The 16,088-nt window shown below is 48.8% G+C and overlaps 1 protein-coding gene across 2 annotated transcripts in view; it reads left to right on the top strand.

Moving 5' to 3' along the window:
• Positions 1-4,792: 4,792 nt before the first annotated feature.
• ANPEP (alanyl aminopeptidase, membrane) overlaps positions 4,793-16,088 on the top strand; it is a 29,373-nt gene continuing 18,077 nt past the window's right edge. Inside the window, exon 1 of one of the 2 annotated variants that reach the window (XM_019983867.2) lies at positions 4,793-4,911. The gene's annotated coding sequence lies outside the window, so the exon portion shown is untranslated. The remainder of the gene's footprint in view (positions 4,912-16,088) is intronic. The other variant, XM_070775126.1, reaches the window with a different exon arrangement.

Here is a 16,088-nt window from a genome sequence, read left to right as displayed (position 1 = left end):
AAGTGAAGAGGAATTCAAAAGCCTCTTGATGAAAGTGAAAGTGGAGAGTGAAAAAGTTGGCTTAAAGCTCAACATTCAGAAAACGAAGTTCATGGCATCCGGTCCCACCACTTCATGGGAAATAGATGGGGAAACAGTGGAAACAGTGTCAGACTTTATTTTTCTGGGCTCCAAAATCACTACAGATGGTGACTGCAGCCATGAAATTAAAAGACGCTTACTCCCTGGAAGGAAAGTTATGACCAACCTGGACAGCATATTCAAAAGCAGAGACATTACTTTGCCAACAAAGGTTTGTCTAGTCAAGGCTATGGTTTTTCCTGTGGTCACGTATGGATGTGAGAGTTGGACTGTGAAGGAGGCTGAGCGCCGAAGAATTGATGCTTTTGAACTGTGGTATTGGAGAAGACTCTTGAGAGTCCCTTGGACTGCAAGGAGATCCAACCAGTCCATTCTGAAGGAGATCAGCCCTGGGATTTCTTTGGAAGGAATGATGCTAAAGCTGAAACTCCAGTACTTTGGCCACCTCATGCGAAGAGTTGACTCATTGGAAAAGACTCTGATGTTGGGAGGGATTGGGGGCAGGAGGAGAAGGGGACGAGAGAGGATGAGATGGCTGGATGGCATCACTGACTCAATAGACATGAGTTTGGTGAACTCGGGGAGTTGGTGATGGACAGGGAGGCCTGGCGTGCTGCGATTCATAGGGTCGCAAAGAGTCGGACATGACTGAGCGACTGATCTGATCTAATCTGATATATATGTATATGTATATTTTATTGAGTTGCTTCCCTGATGGCTCAGACAGTACAAGCTGCCTGCCTTGCAGGAGACCCAGGTTCAATCCCTGGGTCAGGAAGATCCCCTGGAGAAAGGAATGGCAAAACTCTAATATTCTTGCCTAGAGAATTCCATGGACAGAGGAGCCTAGCAGGCTACAGTTAATGGGGTCACAAAGAGTCAGACGTGACTGAGCAATTAATACTCACACACTCACAGTTGACTTACAACGTTTCAGGTGCACAGCAAGGTAATTCAGTTATACATACACACATATACTATTTGTGAGATTATTTTCCATTATAGGTGATTACAGGATGTTGACTACAGTTCCCTGTGCTATACAGTAAACCTCTGTTGCTCTTAACAACATGCCTTGAATTTGGTTCTGTAGATAGCATCCTAGTTCTTTCTTATATGTAGGTATTACTTTCTGTTACATATAGCTACATATTACATTTCGTTACATATAGCTATATAGTACATTTCAATGCAAGGACTTACAAGAAGAATTCAATTAGCCCATCTCTACTGGTGGAGTTGAGGTCCTTCCCAGCTACAGTCACTGCTGCAGTGAAAAGCCTTATACAGTCCCCATGTTGCTTGTGTGTGAGCATATCTGTAGGATTCGTTTCCAGGAGTGGAAGTGCTGAGTCAAAGGGGACCTGTGTTTAGATGTTGAATAAATATTACCAAATTGCCTCTATCGAGTTGAGTCAGTTTACACATCAGCCAGCAGTGCCGAGGTGTGGCTGTGTCTGTGTGTGGGTGCTTGTTCTCTTCCCACTCTTGCCAATATATGGTGTTTCCAAGCTTTATGCTTGCTGTTCTGATAAGTGTAGAATAGTATCTTTGGAGGTAATCTTTACTTTTTATTTATTTATTTATTTTTTTAACCATGCCACAAGATATGTGGGATCGTAGTTCCCTGACCAGGGATCGAACCCTTGCTCCCTGCAGTGGAAGCCCTGGAGGCCTAACCACTGGACCACCACTGAATTCCCCTGGAGATACTCTTTTTAATGAGTTATTGAGCATCTCTTTACATCTTTAAGGGCCCATTGAAATTTTCCCCTTTCCATTACCATTAACTGTTTCTTTATATTCTTTGCCTATTTTCCTCCATTTGAATCATTGATGGTTCATTTAAAAAGGATTTGTGGGAGACTTCTCTGGTGTTCCAGTGGCTAAGACTCCTTGTTCCAAATGCAGGGGGCTGGGGCTCCATCCCTGGTCAGGGAATTAGATCTTGTATGCAACAACTAAGAGATCCCAGGTGTCACATAAGATCCAGCACAGCCAGATAAATTCATTAAATAATTTTTTTTAACCACTAAAAAAATTATTTGTGGGGGCTCTTCACATATTAGAGAAATCTACCCTTTGCCTATGTTATGAGTTGCAGTTTTCCCCTCAGGTTTCAAGTTTTCCTTGGACTTTGCTTGTGGTGGTTTTTTGCAGAAAAAAAATTTTTTTGGTAGTCAAATTTATCAATCTTTTCTTTTGAGGCTTCAGGTTTTGTATAATATTATAAAGGACTTCCCTACTCCGGGATTAAAAAAAAAATTCTCCCATGGTTTCATTCAGTAGTTATAAAATATGATTTGTTTTTCATGATGGGATAATAGTTCATCATATGGGAAGACCATAATTTACTCAACCGATCACCAATAGCTGAATATTTGGGCTATTTCTGATTTTTTCTGAACTATAAATAAAGCTGCAGTAAAATACTTTTCCATAAATATTCTATTACACTAGGCTAAATTCCTGAAAGTGACCTTCATTTCCATCCCCAAACTGCCCTCCAGAAAGTCAGGCTGCCCTTCTGCCATAGTGGCTTCTGTACTGCTCTCAAAATGCTCACAGAGCCTTCGGTCAGAGAGGCAAGGACCCAGGATGGAAGATGCTCTCCATATGGCCTCATTGAGTCTTTCTTTGGCTTGTCAGCCACAGAGAAGATTATGTCAAATATGCTAGAGGAGGAGCTCAGGCATCATTAGACTGGAAGGAGAGGAGGAAACCCCAGAGTAGCGGCAAGAAGGACTTCCCTTGTGATCCAGGCGCTAAGACTCCACGCTTCCAATGTAGTGGGCCCACGGTTCAATCCCTGGTCAGGTAACTAGATCCCACATGCTGCAACTATAAAGATCTGATCTCTTTGACTTCCCTGGTGGCTCAGTGGTAAAGATTCTGCCCGCCAGTGCAGGAGACATGGGTTCAATCCCTGATCCCAGAGGATCCCACAAGCCTTGGAGCAACTAAGTCCGTGTAACCACAATTACTGAGCCTGTGCTCTAGAGCCTGGGAGCCACAGCTACTGAGCCCATCCATTGCAACTACTGAAGCATGCACGCCTAGAGCTTTTGCTCTGCAATGAAGAGAAGCCACAGCAATGAGAAGCCCGAGCACCACAACTATAGAGTAGCCCCCGCTTGCTGCAACAGGAGAAAAGCCCATGCAGCAACAAAGACCCAGCACAACCAAAACTAAAGATAAATAAATAAAATTAAATATATAAAAAATATATTTATATATAAATATGTATATAATTATATATACACACACACACACACACACACAAAAGATCTGATCCCACATGCTGCAACTAAGATGTGCTACAGCCAAAAAAAAAAAAAAAAGCTGCTAGAGTCTTACTCAGAGCAGACTTATTATTTTACATACAATTCTATTCTCCAATAAACCTGTGATTCTGTTTTAAGACCACAGAAACAAATTAGAAAGGGGAAGCGAGGCTGCTACTTACAGCATCCTAGCCCACTGTGCCGTTTCTAAAGGAAGAGCAAGTGCAAGTGAGTCAAAAAGCAACCACTTTGGGCCATGCGGTGCAGGGCTAAACTCCCACAGATTCAGGTAATGGATGAGGAAGTCGATTAGATTGGGCGGTCTCTAAATTTGCTTGTAAATCTGAGATTCTGGAAGGTGTCTTGAACCTTGTGGTTGCCCCCTCCGCAAAAACGCCCTGGTCCTAATTCCTGTATTTTCTGAATATGCTTTGCTATGTGGCAAAGAGGAATTAAAACCGCAGATGAAATTAAAATGGGGTAATCAGCTAACCTTAAAATAGGGAGAAACCTTGGATTATTGGAGTGGACAAAATGTAATCACAAGGAGCCTCTAGAGTAGATGCAGGAGGGGAAAAAAAGGATTGATGTCAGAGTGATACAACGACAGAAAGACTGGATGGGCCACTGCTGACTTTGAAAATGGTAGGGGGCCACAAGCCAAGGAATGCGGATACCCAGAAGAGGTTCTGTAGAACATCCAGAAGGAAACCCTGTGGACACCCTTGAATATACATAGCCTGATGAGATCCATTTTGGACTTCACTTACAAAACTAAAATAAGAAGCGCGTTGTTTTAAATTTGTGTTAATTTGTTACAACACCCATAAAGAAAAAGTGCAAATAGCATCTGATACTGCCCAGTAAAAAGATGCCCAGGGAAGAGGAGTGCCTTGGCCCTGGACGCTCAGCCTCTAAGGAAGCAGCATACCCTGACTCTGGTCTGGCTTTTTTCTTTTTTGCTAGGTCCTGCAGCTTCTCTTCCTTCCTAATGATGAGCCCCCGGTATCACGAATGTTAAATTGTGTGCTGCAGAGATTCAGTTATCTGGAACGGCCATCTCCATGGGGATGCCCGGTTTGTTTTTTCAATGAGTGGGGCTCCCCCTCCCCTCGCCCCAATTCGAAGGGTGGGCCTCTGTGCCCTTCCCCCAGGGGCAGATGCTGTCCAGATGTGGGCGGGGGCGGGGCCCTGGGGCTGCGGCCACGGCGGGACTGTTTGGGGAGCAGGGGAGGGGCAGTGGTTGTGGAAGCTGGAGACCTGGGGAACCAAAGAGCAATTCCAGGGCCGGCGGGCGGGCCGTCGCTGGAGCAGCTCCCCTCGGGGTGCTTCGAGGAGGCTGCGGGCAGGCAGGGGAGGAGTCCCGGCGGAGCTGCGGGCCGGCAGGGGTTAACCCGGGAGTAGTGGTCGGGTCAGGTTACTTCCCTTTAAAAAGAAGGGGAAAGGAGGAGTCAGGCACTGGTGGGCAGTGTCTGTGGCTGGTCCGGGTCGTCCATCGGGGGAGGAGGCTCGCAGCCGGCCAGGGTCGGGCGCCTGGCAGCCGCAGGCAAGTCGAGCGGGGTGCAGAGGGGACCGGGTGCGCGGAGGGGCCGCGGGGCGCAGCCGGGCTGAGGCAGGGACCCCGATGCAAGCGCGCTCAAGACTCCGACGTCCCTGCCGACGCCCCCTTCCCAGACCGGCACACTGAGGTCCAAGGCGAGCGAAGGAGAGAGACCCCTCTAGGATCGCGCCGCCAGGATGGTCCCGCAGCGGGCCTGTCAACGGTCGGGGAGCGGGAGGTCCCGCCCTGGAGAGGTGGCTCCCAGGGTGGCGAGCGCGGCTGCTGGCGCCTCTGGGGGTGGACCGACGGAGAGACACCACTGGTGCAGCGGACTCAGCCCTGCTGGGGTCCCGGGCCAGGTGGGGTGGGGACAAAGCGTGGTGGCGAGCGTGGTGACTGGTGGTGACTGTGAGACTCAACCGCTCAGACTCGCAGTGGCTGGGGCGGAGCCAAAGATGCGCGAGGTCCTGGCTAAGGCTTGGGGGTCTGTCTACAGAGCCCCCAGAGCGGGAGCGGGGCCGGGGTCAAGACTCCAGCAGGAGATCCCCTTAGCTAGCCTTGGACGTCTTGCTTCCCTCCAGAGCCCTCCACCCGACTACTATTTTAAAGGGAATTCCTATTTTTAGTGAAAGTTGCTCAGTCGATGTCCGACTCTTTGCGACCTCATGGACTATACAGTCTGTGGAATTCTCCAGGCCAGAATATACTGGAGCAGGTAGACTTTCCCTTGTCCAGGGGGTCTTCCAAACCCTGGGATCGAACCCAGGTCTCCTGCATTGCAGGCAGATTCTTTATCAGCTAACCCACTCCCCTGCTCCTTACAACACCACCACTGGGATGAGGGTTTTCCTGATGTGGGAACAGAGTGCTTGCTCCAGCCCTACCCCGAAGCCGAGATGATCAGTGTTCCTACTGCTATAGGCATTTGCTCTGGTGAGGGGCTTCCAAGTAGAGCCAGTAGGGTCCTAACCCTGCACCTCCCCACCCCTCCAGCAGTGCGGTGAGTGGGGGTGCCCAGGTGGGTCATGCCTTGGGTTTTGTGACTTGAATCCTCCTCCTCCTCCCTTCATCCCAGCTCAGGGCAAAGTGCTAGTTACTGGAATCAGTGGGACAGTCAGGCAGTGTGGCTGGCTGGTCAGAGCGCAGTTCTCAGTCAGACCTGAGGTCTGAAGCTGGCTTAGTCCCTGAGTCTCTCAATGACCTGGACATCTCTGGGCCCTGCTTTGCTGCTGCTGCTGCTGCTGCTAAATCATTTTAGTTGTGTCCGACTCTGTGCGACCCCATAGACGGCAGCCCACCAGGCTCCCCCATCCCTGGGATTCTCTAGGCAAGAATACTGGAGTGGGTTGCCATTTCCTTCTCCAATGCATGAAAGTGAAAAGTCAAAGTGAAGCCACTCAGTCGTTTCAGTCGTGTCCGACTCTGTGCGACCCCATGGCCTGCAGCCTACCAGGCTCCTCCATCCATGGGATTTCCCAGGCAAGAGTACTGGAGTGGGGTGCCATTGCCTTCTCCAGAGCCCTGCTTTATTCACCTGTAAAAGAGGAGTGTGGGCCTTCCCAGGTGGAGCTAGTGATAAAGAATCTGTCTGCCAATGCAGGAGACAGCAAGAGACAAGAGTTTGATCCCTGGGTCAGGAAGATCCCCTGGAGTAGGTAATGGTAACCCACTCCAGTATTCTTGCCTGGAGAATTCCACAAAGGAGCCTGGAGGGCTACAGAACATGGAGTCGCAAAGACTCGGACACTACTGAATGACGCAGCACACACAGGCACACACACATACAAACACACACAGTGTGTCTGAAAGAGGAGTCTTGGAGCAGATGGGCCTTCCAGTTGACTGTGATTGAAGAGTTGGCTGCAGACATGTGAGGTGGGGGAGGGGAACAATGGGGGCGCAGCCAAGAGGAAGTGGGAATGGGCCTCGGATCTGCCAAAGATCCCCTCCCCACACACTGGGGGCAGGGGAGGTGGGGAAAGCAGGGTGACTTGCCCAACTCTGGCAGTAGGCTGGCATCCTCCCCTAGCCCACCTCCCTAAAGAGCCCTAGAGTCTAAGCCTAGACTATGAGTGAAAGGAAGCTTAACCCAGAGAGCTGCTGCCACTTCACAGATGGAGAAACAGGCTCAGCTGTGTGAGGCAGCCCAGCGCCTGCCCCGTGATTCCCCGCCTCCCGAGTCTGCTAGAGAGTGGGGCATCAGCTCCCCACTTCCACCACCCTTAGGCCAAGTTTTCCAGCCCCTTTGCTTCAGGAGTTTTATTGCTAAGCTTTCTTTCTGAGAAGAAAGGTTGGGGTCCCCAAGTGGGAAGGCAGCAGTCTCCCCAGTATTGGAGTTGGGCCTAGTTCCTGGGCCTCTGCCTTTGATGGAAGACCAGGACCCCACGCTGGGGACTCTTTCAGAATCTGGGAAGGACGGTATGGATGGCGCGCCAGCCGCTCACATGGAGCCCCCTGAGAGCCTTCCTTCACACAGGCCACCAGCCATCACCTCCAGCCTGGGCCCAGGCCTAGGTGTCTGTCATCAGAGGCGCGGCCGTGTTTCTCAGCTGCACCTGGAGGCTTACCAGGGTCCCCCACAGCGGCCTGAGTCTGGGAGCACTGCCCTCCCCTTCTGATAAGAAGTTCCACTTCCTAGAGCCCCCGCAGCTCCCGGTCCTGGTCTAGGGCCAGGGAGTTGCTGGCCCCCTTGTAGAGCCCCCAAGCTGACTTCACCAGATTCCCAGTCTCCTTGCAGCAGCCACTCCCGCCATGTCCCTTAGAGTACCTATAAAATTCAGAAGAAGGGACACACAGTTCCCCTAAAAGATGATCAGATCTTTCTTCCTGCCTGGCCTTCTTTAAATTGCTGTCCTGTGCTGTCACCTCCTGAGGTCTCTTGAAAGATGTATGTCTCCTCCTGAGGTCTTTTAACCCTCTGGGGCACTGCACAGTAGGAAATGTAGGGGCTGTATGAGAGGATGCTTTCGGGAGGCGTGTATAATCCAGCAATAGAATCTGCCACAACTGTCTGTGTGACCTTGGGCAAGTCACTTAACTTTGTGCTGTGGTTTCCTCAAGAGCCAGTGGTGGTGATTATCCTGATGGTGATTGTCTGAGTTCGGTCACACAGAAGGCAATTTTCCAGGCAGGATCTGCAGCCCAGAAAGGCCCTTCCAAGGCTGGTGTCCTTCCACCCACTCCCCACGGTCCCCATCTCTCCTTTGCTCCTGAGTGCCTTGGATTGGCTTCCAGAGGTCAAAACAGGAGCTGACTTCCTATGGGGGCTTTCTGCGGTTCTCACAGGATGGACAAGGTCCAAAGCTCCCAGAGGAAGCACCCTGGGGGGCTGGCCTGGGCCCAGGCTCCTGCAGCTGTGGGTGGAGACCTCAGAAGCCTGGGAGAAAGCCAGGAGCCTCAGGGGCCAGAAAGTGCCGGCGCTGGGGCCCCAGCCTCATTCCTGCTCTTCACTGTCTGCTCCTTATGCCTTCGGTTTTTCCATCGCTCCCAGCCTGCCCAGCCCTGCAGCTAAAGGCGGGGGAGGTGCTGAGTAAGCCTGAGCAACAGCTTACCCCCAGGGCCCGGTAGTCTGGGAGGGAGCCTGGGCTGCATAGTTGCCAGACTTCTGGTCCTGGGTTTCCCCACCACAGTCCCTCCCAGGCTCCTGGTGTTTTCATGTTTGAATAGAAAGTAACTTGCACTCCCAAACCTGAGATAAAGCTTTGTCTCCTATATGAGTGGCTATGCCTCAAATATTCTCTAACATGAGCATTGTTAGCCTTTTTTTTTTTAATTTATAACTTTTGTTCTCTGGACCAAAGCATAATCAGGTTAGAAATATATAAACCCACAGGTAGAAAGGCAGCTTTGGTTGAGACGGGGGCTGGGGACTCAGCTTCTTCCCCATCCAGAGATAAATAGTAAAAGGAATGCACACATCTGCTCATTGGCAGAAAGCTTCCATTCCAAAGACCCTTTGCACATGTCGCCTCCCCAGAATCCTACGGTGTGAGCGCAGCCGAACAAGATGATTTTGTTGGCTATCTAGATGAAAAATTTTCATTTATTTATTCATTTTTAATAATTCTATTTATCTTTGGCTGTGCTGGGTCTTCGTTGCTGTGTGGACTTTTCTCTAGTTGCAGCAAGTGGGGGCTACTCTCTAGTCGCAGTTTGTGAGCTTCTCATTGCGGTGGCTCCTCTTGTTGTGGAGAACCGGCTCTAGGACACAAGGGCTTCAGGAGCTGCAGAGCCTGGGCCCTAGAGCACAGCTCAGTAGTTGTGGCATGGGGGCTTAGATGCTCTGTGGCATGTGGGAGTCTTCCCAGATCAGGGATCAAACCTGTGTCTCCTGCATTTGGCAAGTGGATTCTTTACCACTGACCCACCGGGAAAGCCCCTTTATTTATTTTTTAATTTTTATTTTATAAGTCATTTTCCTTTTACAAAGCAACCTTATCCGTGGTACTTTGTTACGATGGCCTGAGCTGACTAGTACATCAACTTTATTTTTATTTATTTCTTTTAGTATTTATTTGGCTTTGCCGGGTCCCAGCTGTGGCACACGGGATCTTCAGTCTTTGTTGCGCCATGTGAGGTCTTCAGTTATGGCCTGCGAACTCTTAGTTGCAGCATACGGGCTCTAGTTCCCCGACCAGGAATGCAATCCAGGCCCCCTACACTGGGAGCATGGAGTCTTAGCCACTAGACCAGCAGGAAAGTCCCGAATTGTCTTATTGTTGCATCTGTTCCATGAGCATGTGTTACCTGTCTGCTGTGTACCAGGTGCTTGCCTGGTGTAGAGGATTCTACCCTCATGGCACTGAGTCTTGGGGGTGCTGCGAGGGCTTCCCTGGAGTAGCATCACTGAAGTGAGCTTCCTGGATGAGTGGGTGGCAGGTGAGGGAAAGACACAAGCTTTCCAGGCCCAAAGAGCAGCTTGGGGTGGGAGTGAAGGGTGGAGGAGGGAAGAGATGATGGGCTCGAGAAACCAAAAGAGGCCAGTGGGGCAGAACAACAGGGGGCAAAGGCTTGAGATGAGACCAGAGACTCACTGGAGGCTATATCATACTGGACCTATAGGCCGTTGCAAGGAGTGTGGACCTTGTCGTTCATTCAGCCAACACTGGGCTTCTCCCCTGTGCTAGGCATGGCGCAGTCTACAAGTCATGGCTCCCTTGAGGTGCCTCGGTCTAGTGAGAAGCTTTTGAACAACATAGATGGCCTTTTCTTAAGTTCTGTGACAGAAGTGTGAGCCAGAGGCCAGGGAAACATCAGGGGAAAGGAGCTGCCTCTGCTTGAGAAGGCAGTGACATTTGACCTGGGTTTTGAAGGATGAATAGGAGTTTGACAGGAAAGAGAGGAAAGGCATTCTCAGCAGTGAAAGCAGGTACAGAGATATGAAAAAGTCCAGGGAGTTTGGGAGAAATGCCAACAACTGCAGTCACGCTGGGCACCGGAAAGAGGAGAGGCCAGAAGGTCAAGTCCACAGATTTTCAGGCTTGAGCCAGAGGTGAGCTTTCGTCCTCTAAGCAGTGAGGGGAGGGACACCAGGTGCAAGCAGGAGAGGAAGGTCTCTCTGCCAGGTTGTGTGGGCAGGTTGGGTGACAGGAGAGGAGAGCGAGGTTATTGCTACCCAGTGGGCTGTGGCCGTGGCCATGCGTGGGCTGTGGTGGGGGCTGGGAGAGAGATCTCTTTTTATTATCAAAGAAGGTGGGGGCTGTGGAGCTTGCCCCTCTCTGTGTCCCCAGACTGGGCCGGCACAATGCCCAGAAAAGGGACCTCTCATTCCAGGGCAATAGGCTGCCTGCTGCGCCAACTTTGAAGACCAGAGGCCCTTTCCAAAAGAGTAAGGATTCCAGCCAGCTGGGCCCATGGGCTGTGTCCAAAGCAAACAGGAAAAGGCCATGGTGGGCCAGGCAGGGCCTCTTTCTTTGTTTGGAGTCGGGAACAGGCCAAGCAGGCTTGTGTGTCTCTCTGCTGCAAAGGTGGGAGCAAGCTGCAGGCCCTACAGAGTAAAACTTGTTGTGGGGGGAATACATGGCCCCTGGGTGCCAGCCTTCAAGGGCACAAGAAAGATGGTTTTTCTTGGCAAATTCTAGCCCTGATGGAGTGAGACGGGGAGCACACACTTCTCTCTCTCGATCATCCTCAGGGGCCTCTGTTCCCTTGGTCACAGTGACCAAGCTGGAGCCCTCCCCCGGGGACTTGGTTTCCCCACTCTTGCTCCTTGGTCATTAGCCCAGGCCTAATAGAGGTGGCTGCAGGTCACTGCAATGGAAAGTCCACACTGCCCAGACCAGGGCCCCGGGGGCATGTCTCCAGAGAGAAGGAGGGAAGTGCTGACTGCTCAGAGCACCTCGAGCCCAAACATGGGCACCCGGGATTCCCCTGAAGACTCTATCCTGTACTCAGACCCAGGCCAGATGACAGGTGGCAGTCATTCAGTCTCCCAGGGATGCCTGGATGAATTAACCTATGAATATATTCAATCCACTCACACATTTGTTTACCAAGTCTCCAGGCAAGCTCAGGGATGGCCAGCCCAAGCCAGGGCAGGGAGTGGCAGAGGAGCAAGGTCCTCAAGGAGCTGATGAAGAAGGCAGACTCAAGCCCTGAGATGCATCTGGCCCGAGCAAGAGTCTTGCCTGTATGCCATGGTTGGAGAAGGGCTCAGAGAAGGAGCAGACCATTCTCCCAGGGCAAGGTGGGAGTGGAGGCAGGGGTGGAGATGGGCTACAGAGACTCCAATAAGGAGTGACTCCTGAGTCGAATCACTCATTCATCCATGCACCAGTCCCTGCCTGTGTGCATTCACTTCAGTTCAGTTTAGTTGAGTCGGTGATGCCATCCAGCCGTCTCATCCTCTATAGTCCCCTTCTCCTCCCGCCTAAAATCTTTCCCAGCATCAGGGTCTTTTCCAATGAGTCAGTTCTTTACATCAGGTGGCCAACGTATTGGAGTTTCAGTTTCAGCATCAGTCCTTCCAGTGAACACCCAGGACTGATCTACTTTAGGATGGACTGGTTGGATCTCCTTGCAGTCCAAGGGACTCTCAGGAGTCTTCTCCAACACCACAGTTCAAAAGCAACAATTCTTTGGTGCTCAGCTTTCTTTATAGTCCAACTCTCACATCCATACATGACTACTGGAAAAACCATAGCCTTGACTAGACGGACCTTTGTTGGCAAAGTAATGTCTCTGCTTTTTAATATACTGTCTAGGTTGGTCATAACTTTTCTTTCAAGGAATAAGCGTCTTTTAAGTTCACGGCTGCAGTCACGATCTACAGTGATTTTGGAGGCCCCCCAAAAATAAAGTCTGTCACGGTTTCCACTGTTTCCCCATCTATTTGCCATGAAGTGATGGGACCAGATGCCATGATCTTAGTTTTCTGAATGCTGAGCTTTAAGCCAACTTTTTCACTCTCTTCTTTCACTTTCATTAAGAGGCTCTTAAGTTATTCTTTGCTTTCTGCCATAAGGGTGGTGTCATCTGCATATCTGAGGTTATTGATATTTCTCCTGGCAATCTTGATTCCAGCTTGTGCTTCATCCCACCCAGAGTTTCTCATGATGTACTCTGCATAACAGTTAAATAAGCAGGGTGACAATATGTAGCCTTGACATACTCCTTTCCCGATTTGGAACCAGTCTGTTCCATGTTCAGTTCTAACTGTTGCTTACTGACCTGCACACAAATTTCTCAAGAGTCAGGTCAGGTGGTCTGGTATTCCCATCTCTTTCAGAATTTTCCATAGTTTGTGGTGATCCACCCAGTCAAAGGCTTTGGCATAGTCAATAAAGCAGAAATAGATGTTTTTCTGGAACTCTCTTGCTTTTTCCATGATCCAACAGATGTTGGCAATTTGATCTCTGGTTGCTCTGCCTTTTCTAAAACCAGCTTGAACATCTGGAAGTTCACAGTTCACATACTGTTGAAGCCTGGCTTGGATAATTTTGAGTATTACTTTGCTAGTGTGTGAGATGAGTGCAATTGTGTGGTAGTTTGAACATTCTTTTGCATTGCCTTTCTTTGGGATTGGAATGAAACTGACCTTTTCCAGTCCTGTGGCCACTGCTGAGTTTTCCAAATTTGCTGGCATGTTGAGTGCAGCACTTTCACAGCATCATCTTTCAGGATTTGAAATAGCTCAACTGGAATTCCATCACCTCCACTAGCTTTGTTTGTAGTGATGCTTCCTAAGGCCCACTCTACTTCACATTCCAGGATGTCTGGCTCTAGGTGAGTGATCATACCATCGTGATTATCTTTGTCATGAAGATCTTTTTTATACAGTTCTTCTGTGTATTCTTGCTACCTCTTCTTAATATCTTTTGCTTCTGTTAGGTCCATACCATTTCTGTCCTTTATTGAGCCCATCTTTGCATGAAATGTCCCCTTGGTATCTCTAATTTTCTTGAAGAAATATCTAGTCTTTCCTATTTTATTGTTTTCCTCTATTTCTTTGCACTGATCACTGAGGAAGGCTTTCTTATCTCTCCTTGCTATTCTTTGGAACTCTGAATTCAAATGGGTTTATCTTCCCTTTTCTCCTTTGCTTTTCTCTTTTCTTTTCACAGCTATTTGTAAGGCCTTCTCAGACAGCCATTTTGCTTTTTTGCATTTCTTTTTCTTGTGGATGGTCTTGATCCCTGTCTCCTGTACAATGTCACGAACCTCTGTCCATAGTTCTTTAGGCACTCTATCATATCTAATCCCTTGAATCTATTTCTCACTTCTACTGTATAATCGTAAGGGATTTGATTTAGGTTATACCTGAATGGTCTAGTGGTTTTCCCTACTTTCTTCAGTTTAAGTCTGAATTTGGCAATAAGGTGTTCATGATCTGGGCCACAGTCAGCTCTCAGTCTTGTTTTTGCTGACTGAATAAACCTTCTCCATCTTTGGATGCAAAGAATGTAATCAATCTGACTTTGGTATTGACCATCTGGTGATGTCCATGTGTAGAGTCTTCTCTTGTGTTGTTGGAAGAGGGTGTTTGCTATGACCAGTACGTTCCCTTGGCAAAACTCCGTTAGCCTGTGATCTGCTTTGTTTTGTACTCCAGGGCCAAATTTGCCTGTTACCCCAGGTGTTTCTTGACTTCCCACTTTTGCATTCTCTAGTCCCCTATAATGAAAAGGATATCTTTTGGGGGTGTTAATTCTAGAAGGTCTTGTAGGTCTTCATAGAACCATTCAACTTCAGCTTCTTCAGCATTACTGGTCAGGGCATAGACTTGGATTACCGTGATATTGAATGGTTTACCTTGGAAACAAAGAGAGATCATTCTGTCATTTTTGAGATTGCATCCAAGTATTGCATTTTGGACTTTTTTGTTGACTGTGATGGCTACTCTATTTCTTCTAAGGGATTCTTGCCCACAGTAGTAGATATCATCTGAGTTAAATGGTCATCTAGTAGTAGATGGTCATCTGAGTTAAATTTGCCCATTTCAGTCTATTTTAGTTTGCTGATTCCTAAAATGTCGACATTCACCCTTGCCATCTCGTTTGACCACTTCCAATTTGCTTTGATTCATGGCCCTAACATTCCAGATTCCTATGCAATATTGCTCTTTGCAGCATAGGACTTTGCTTCTATCACCAGTCACATCCACAACTGGGTGTTGTCTTTGCTTTGGCTTTGTCTCTTCATTCTTTCTGGAGTTATTTCTCCACTGATATTGTAGCATATTGGGCACCTACCGACCTGGGGAGTTCATCTTTAAGTGTTCTATCTTTTTGCCTTTTCATACCATTCAGGGGGTTCTTAAGGCATTCACTTAACAAATATTTATTGAAGACATCCCTGGTGGTCCAGTGGTGAAGAATCCACCTGCCAATGCAGGGTACATGGGTTTGGCCCCTGGTCTGGGAAGATCCCACATGCCATGGAGCAACTAAGCCCATGTGCTGTGACTACTTAGCCCACGGTCTAGAGCCCGTGCTCCACAATGAGAGAAGCCAACTAGAGAGCAGCTCCTTCTCCCTGCAGCTAGAGAAAGCCTGCCTGCAGCAATGAAGACCCAGGGCAGCCAAAAATAAATAAATAAAAAATTAAAACTATACGTTAAAAAAAACCCAAATATGTGTTGAGTGACTACTACATGCCCGATACCATCAGTGAGCAGAAGCAGCCATGGACGGCTCTCATGGGGGTCTGTTGGTGGTGGGGGTAGGGGAAGCACTCAGGTCATCACCACACAGATCAAATGGAAAACTATGCCAAATTATAGGGCTTTGAAGAGAGGTTTGTGGTTCTCAGGAGCTTGACCTGGTCAGGGAGGCCAGGACATCTTCTCTGAGAAAGACTTGAAGAATAAATAAGGAGTAACCAGAGCAAGAGTAGGAGGAAGATGATCCAAGCAGAGAGAGTTGCACGTGCAAAGGTCCTGTGGTAGATGGCCTGGATGAAGGCCAGACTGGCTAGAGTTCCACAGCAGAGAGGAGTGTGGTAAGAATGAGGTCAGGCAGTCAGCCAGCTGACAGCACTTGACTTGCCGGTATCAGAAGATTTGGTCTGAATTCCGAGAGCAAAAGGATACTTTTAAGCAATGGTGCAAAATGATTCAACTTATGTAGCAAACTGGTTTTATTGTTGTTGTTGTTGAGTCAACAAGTCGTGTCTGACTCTTGGCAACCCCATGGACTGCAGCACACGAGGCTTCCCTGTCCTTCACTATCTCCCGGAGCTTACTCAAACTCATGTGCATTGAGTCAGGGATGCCATCCAATCATCTTATCCTTTGTCATTCCCTTCTCCTTCTGCTTTCAATCTTTCCTGGCATTAGGGTCTTTTCCAGTGAGTTGGCTCTTTGCATCAGGTGGCCAAAGTACTGGAGCTTCAGCTTCAGCATCAGTCCTTCCAATGAATATTCAGGGTTTGAGGAGCCCAAATGTTAGCAAGGAGTCCATGAGGGTCTAGAAGTGCCCACATAAACAGTGAGAATGGCTTTGACTCAGGACATGGTGAGACTGGGGGGCAGGGTGAGTTGAATGTTGGGGTGAGGATCAGGCAGTGTTGAAGTCTGAGAAACTGGGCTGGTGGATGGGAGGGGTGACAATGAACTTCGTATTCCTGTAAGAACATATTATATTGAGTATGATAAGTAATATCTTCATTTTTCCCAGGGATAGAATGGTTGACTTCTGGGGAAAAAGAACAAAGGACTTTCAGGTTCTACTATAATGCGTGTGCTC

Source organism: Bos indicus, chromosome 21, assembly GCF_029378745.1.
Source record: "Bos indicus isolate NIAB-ARS_2022 breed Sahiwal x Tharparkar chromosome 21, NIAB-ARS_B.indTharparkar_mat_pri_1.0, whole genome shotgun sequence".
NCBI lineage: Eukaryota > Metazoa > Chordata > Mammalia > Artiodactyla > Bovidae > Bos > Bos indicus.
Note: the sequence above shows the minus strand (reverse complement) of the source record. Positions and strands in the feature narration are given on the sequence as shown.